Source organism: Pongo pygmaeus, chromosome 20, assembly GCF_028885625.2.
Source record: "Pongo pygmaeus isolate AG05252 chromosome 20, NHGRI_mPonPyg2-v2.0_pri, whole genome shotgun sequence".
NCBI lineage: Eukaryota > Metazoa > Chordata > Mammalia > Primates > Hominidae > Pongo > Pongo pygmaeus.
Genome location: NC_072393.2, coordinates 59,431,895 through 59,438,459, shown reverse-complemented (window position 1 = coordinate 59,438,459; position 6,565 = coordinate 59,431,895).

The window sequence follows — 6,565 nt, the reverse complement described above, 5'->3', positions numbered from 1 at the left end:
TATCTAAACGTGTCCAAACATGGAAATGGTATGGTAAAAATACAGTATTCTAATGGGACCACCATTGTATATGCAGTCCTTTATTGACCAAAACATTGTTATGCAGTGCATAACTATGTATCAACTGCACCTCAGTAAAACTGTTGAAAACAAAAACACTGTCCAGATGAATTCAGCTGGGCCTAATGCGGCCTGGGAATCTGCATTTTACCGATTTCCAAGTCATTTGAGAACTCTGGTGAGTCAACTGCCTTTAGGGGAGTTTTAGTTATTTTCTCTGAGCAAAGAAGAATTTTGTATCATTCCTGCAATAAGCCTAAGAATAAAGAAAAAAGCTACAAGAATGACATTGAGCTACTTGAGGAAGGTGGCTTATATCAACCAAAGGACATACCCATGATAAACAATTTTTTAAGGAGCTGAAAATAGTCAAAATGATTATAATTAGAGAAAATTGACAGGGACAATCAACAAATAAGTTGACAGTTTCTCCAACTTATTGACAGTTTCTCATTAAAAAAAATTGTTTTTAAATGTAAACATGTCATCTCCACTCACACCAAATTGGCCAAGGAACGCAGAAAGCCAAGCCTGTCATAAAGTAGGCAAGGAATTTCAATCCTTGACTTGAAGCATTGCCTCAAGCCAAGGGCCATGCCTGATATCAAAGGGCAGAGATGTGTAATTTCATAGGAGGGTGATAATTAATTGGGAATAATTGACAATATAGGACAGAGAGCTGCAAAATATGTGAAACAAGTGATAGAACTGAAAGAAAGAAGACAATCTAGGTGGAGCACAGAGGATTTTGAGGACAGTAAAAGTACCTTGTATGATACCATGATGGTAAACACATGTCATCATACATTTGTCCAAACTCAGACTATACAACACAAAAGTGAACCTTAATGTAAACTATGAACTTTGGGTGATAATGACACGTCAATGTAGGTTCATTGATTGTAACAAATGTACCACTCTGGTGGGTTGTTAATAATGGGGGAGGCTGTCCTTGTGTGGGGGTACAGTGTATATGGGAAATCTCTCTACCTTCCGCTTAATTTTGTTGTAAACCTAAAACTGCTGTTTAAAAAGTCTATTTAAAATGAATTATAAAAAGGCAAAGACATTTAAGAACATTTCACTGAAGCAGATACACAAACCCTATAGGCAAATACAAAGATTTTCAGCATTACTGTCCTCAAGTGTTCAGACCTCAGCATTTTCTGCTTCCTCCATAAGCGCCACAGTCTGTCTTCAGGGATCTTGGAAACAGAACGGCCTCTACCAAACACTCCAAATATCTCTTTGGTGATGTTCATTAGGAACTTGAAGTTGTTTCTGATAATTGGTAATGAAAAGTTTTTCAGAAGTATTGTCACCTCACCAAGCATGCACTCATGGTGAATTGACCATTGTAGTTCTATGAAAAGATGATATCTCAGAATGACAAACTCATACCTCAGAGACTGGCTGGCTCCCTTCCCACACACACACTAGGACATCACACTAAGCCCAAAGTCCTGGCATTAAGAAGAAATCAGATGAGTATTTTCTGTTTTAGAATGTGAGGCAGAGTCTTTATGTAAAGGAAACAGGAGTATGCTGGGTCTCTGTGAGTGCTCACATCTGAAAAAGGAGATTCCTCTGGAGTAGAAACTGTTCCTGTGGCAAAGATACAAAAGTAGGAGAAATAATTTCTGAGATACAGACTCAGTCTGTGGAGACAGACTAGAGGTCCTATCCCCCACACCAATCTCTGATGGTGACTACTGATATTTTATCTATATAGCATTCAATGTGAGAATAAACTTTTCTATGGTTTTAAACCCTGATTTACCTGCCATACGAGAGTCCTTGATATTATTTTCAGGATAATAGAGTAATTATTGTAAAACCTCTATGCATACAATGATGTTAAAAATGGAATAGTGACTCATTATTACAGAAACTATGTGTCTGGGTGAACGTGGCTAGAATATGCATCTTTTCTCCAATGCTGGCCTTACCTTGTGCTAAACGGAGACAATAATTGCATTTAAACAGGACATCTCTATTGTCTGGTGACTACAGTGAGAGTAACTTCCCTCTGGAGTTCACAAAAGAAACATTTTAGAAAACAATGTCACCAATGTGGCTTTCATACCAATATAACTTCGGCAGTTTACACATTCAAATATATCATGTGATATTTTTCTTTTTTTTGTTAAAAAAACATCTTTTCGGGGGCAGCTGATAGGAATGTTCTAAGATTTGAATGTGGGGGATGGTTTCACAACTTATAGCAAGTGTATTAAAAGTCATTGAATTATATACTTAAAATGAAACAATTTTATGGATATAAATTAGATCTCAACAAACCTGTTTTTTAAATTCCAGTGTTAACTCTGAACTCACTACAAATCTAACTATATCAATTTACTTAATGAACACATTTCCATACCTTCCAGGTACAATTTTACATCTTTTGAGTATATTTCAATGATTACATTAATTATAATAAAGTTGCTGTTAGTAGCCATCCATTAACGAACAAATAATTATATTATCTAAAATCAATAATTTAGTCTGTACGCTAAAATTTTTTTTTTTCTTTACTTATTTATTTTTTGAGATGGAGTCTCACTCTGTTGCCCAGGCTGGAGTGCAGTGGCACAATCTTGGCTCATTGCAAACTCCGCCTCCCAGATTCAAGTGATTCTCCCACCTTGGCCTCGCGAGTAGCTGGGACTACAGGCGTGTGCCACCAGGCCCAGCTAATTTTTTGTATTTTTAGTAGAGAGGGGGTTTCACCGTGTTAGCCAGGATGGTCCCGATCTCCTTACCTCGTGATCCACCCACCTCGGCCTCCCAAAGTGCTGGGATTACAGGCTTGAGCCACTGCGCCTGGCCAATGTTTTATGTCTTATGTTTCAGGTTCTATAGCTTGGCTCACCACAATATAGTGCAATTATTTCAACAGCTGGTATCATTTGAATCTTGTTCCTTGCTTGAGGAAAATCTCTCTCCATCATAAATAGTGAACCATTCTTGGGTCAATAAATGCAGTTTCATCTTGGACAATCTTTCTTCTGGGATTACGTGGTAATCAGTGTATTTACATCTTATTTAAGTATGTATTTATAGTAATTTGGCCCATGAAATAAAAATATAGACATAATACTTACTACAGTCACAATTACGTGTGAAGATAAACCACTATGACAAAAGATACTAACAAAATTAAGTCGAGATGTCGAGTACATGAAAGAGAAATAACTAGCCATGCTGGGCATGGTGGCTCATGCCTGTAATCCCAGCACTTTGGGAGGCCGAGGCGGGTGGATCATCTGAGGTCAGGAGTTCAAGACCAGCCTGACCAACATGATGAAACCCCGTCTCTATTAAAAATACAAAATTAGCCAGGCTTGGTGGTGCATGCTTGTAATCCCAGCTGCTCGGGAGGCTGAGGCAGGAGAATTGCTTGAACCCAGAAGGCAGAGGTTGCAGTGAGCCAAGATTGCACCATTGCACTCCAGCCTGGGCAACAAGAGGGAAACTCCATCTCAAAAAAAAAAAGAAAGAAAAGAAAAATAACTAGCCGTGTTAGTGGATCGCCATGGTTAAGACATTCATTGTATTGGTCCATTCTTGCACTGCTATGAAGAAATACCTGATATTGGGTAATTTATGAAGAAAAGAGGTTTAATTGGCTCACAGTTCTGCATGCTGTACAGGAAGCATGATGCTGGCGTCTGCTCAGCTTCTGAGGAGGCCTCAGGAAACTTATAATGATTGGGGAAGGCAAGGTGGGAGCAGGCACTTCACATGACCAGAGCAGGAGGAAGAGACAGAGGGGGAGGTGCCACACACTTTTACACAACCAGATCTCATGAGAACTCACCTACTATCACAAGAACAGTACCACAGGGGAATCTGCCCCTATGATCCAGTCACCTCCCATCACGCCCCACCTCCAACACTGGGGATTACAATTTGACAGGAAATCCGGGCAGGGACACAGATGCAAACTATATCACTCATCTTTGCAGCCAAACGTGAATCCTGATTCACCCACTTACAGGGATGTGGATGAGTCCTTAAAGCATCTTGGCCTTAAGTTTCCTCGTTTGTGATATGTGAATAACATCAGTACTTATCTCACAGGTTGTTATTACACATGAAGCACTAATAACAGTGACTCTTAAAGTGTAATGTAAAGGAAAAAATAAGTGCAAACTTGAAAAATCACTTATTAAAGAAAAATAGATGGATTAGTTTTGGATGGGAACAAATTAAAGGCGAGGATACCGGATGTCAGTTGCCACAGTTAAAGCACAAACCTCATGTTCCCCTGCAAGACTCCTTCAACCTAGACAGCCTAATGGTGCACTATTTCTATCTGTTATGAAATACCCAACTGAGGTGAGATAAAACTGTGGTGGCAGAAGAAACATGATTCATTAAAAGCTATGATTAAATTTTATTAATTAAAGCATAAAACTTGTGATACATTCTAAATAAAACAGTAGCAAAACATAATGACAGTTGTGAAACGTCTACGTACACGTGCACATGCTATTCTGGTTCTTTTGTTTGGTTTTGTTTTTGTTTGAGGCAGTCTCACTCTGTTGCCCAGGCTGGTGAGCAGTGGTGTGATCTCAGCTCACTGCAACCTCCGTCTCCCAGGTTCAAGTGATTCTCCCCTCAGCCTCCCGAATATCTGAGATTACAGGCATCCACCACGATGTCCGGCTAATTTTTGTATTTTTTGTAGAGACGGGGTTTTGCCATGTTGGGCAGGCTGGTCTCGAACTCCTGGCCTCAAGAGATCCATCTGCCTTGGCCTCCCAAAGTACAGGGATTACAGAATGTGAGCCACCACACCCAGCCCTGGTTCTTACTTGAACTACCCTCTATGATAACCATTCTTTCTTCAATTTACAAGAATAACTAATTTTTCATTTATCGTTGATATACAACAGCTATTGCTTTTAAAAAAAGATGATTGCTTCTACCACATAATGAGGTCCTAGTAATCTATCACTCTCATAAAAAGCCCAGTGTCAGCCAGGCACAGTGGCTCACGCCTGTAATCCCAGCACTTTGGGAGGTGGAGGCGGGCGGATCACGAGGTCAAGAGATTAAGAACATCCTGGCCAACATGGTGAAACCCTGTCTCTACTAAAAATACAAAAGTTAGCTGGGGGTGGTGGCACACGCCTGTACTCCCAGCTACTTGGGAGGTTGAGGCAGAAGAATCACTTGAACCTGGGAGGTGGAGGTTGCAGTGAGCCGAGATCGCACGACTGTACTCCAGCCTGGCAAGAGAGCGAGACTCCATCTCAAAAAAAAAAACCAAAAACAAAACTGCAGTGTCCTAATGTCCTGGCATGCCATCTCATGGTCAACTGGTAGAACAGCAATCCTTTCCTATATGCCAGTGGCCCTCTGGAGAAGGACACACTGAACACAATAAGCATGACTTTTAGTTTTGTATTATTCTCCACCTCTCCCTGAGGCTAATTCATACAATATTAAATTTCAAAATTCAGCATTCTTGTTCTTCCAGGGAGCATGAATAGGAATGAACCACACCTAACGAAGCAGGCCCTATCATTTTATTGATTCCTTCCCAAAGATCATAATGAAAGGCGTGTAAGAAAAGCATAAAATCAACAGATCTCAAACATCAGATGGAAACCAGTAATAGTAGTGTAGCCTTTCCAAGAAACTTCACATAAATATTTTATACACTGAAGATAATGTGTCATTTCCACATGTCCTTTTTTCCTTTGATATACATCATGTTATGAATTTAACATATTTTGGCCTGGAATTATTCTGCAGTTCGTAATATTTCCAGTTAACTTTGGAAAATTAGAGACTTTGTGATTCCTGGTATGAATTCTATGGTGTGTAGGCTGTTGTGGGAGTTCGTTTAAAAAACTACCACCTTCATCACATCACTGTTGCTTAAAGGTCTTTCCATGTTTAGTACATTTTTAATAGATTCTGTATGAGTTTTCTCATGACCCAAAAGACAAGGACATTTGATAAAAAGCCTTATCACTTTCATTACATTTGTGAGGTTGCTCTCCAGTATAAATCCTGTGATGTGCCAGTTTTGACCACTGGGTAAAAGACTTAGCATAGGCTGGGCACAGGGGCTCAAGCCTGTAATCCTAGCACTTTGGGAGGCTGAGGCAGGCGGATCACGAGGTCAGGAGTTCGAGACCAGCCTGGCCGATATGGTGAAACCCCGTATCTACTAAAAAATAGAAAAATCAACCGGGTGTGGTGGCGCGTGCCTGTAGTCCCAGCTACTTGGGAGGCTGAGGTAGAATTGCTGGAATCCAGGAGGCAGAGGTTGTGGTGAGCCGAGATCAGGCCACTGCACTCCAGCCTGGGCGATAGTGTGAGACTCTGTCTCAAAAAGAAAAAAAAAGCCTTAGCATGCATGTAACTTTTTTTTTTTTAATTATACTTTAGGTTTTATGATACATGTGCGCAATGTGCAGGTTAGTTACATATGTATACATGTGCCAACCATGCATGTAACTTTTTTATGATTTCTGTAAAAGAT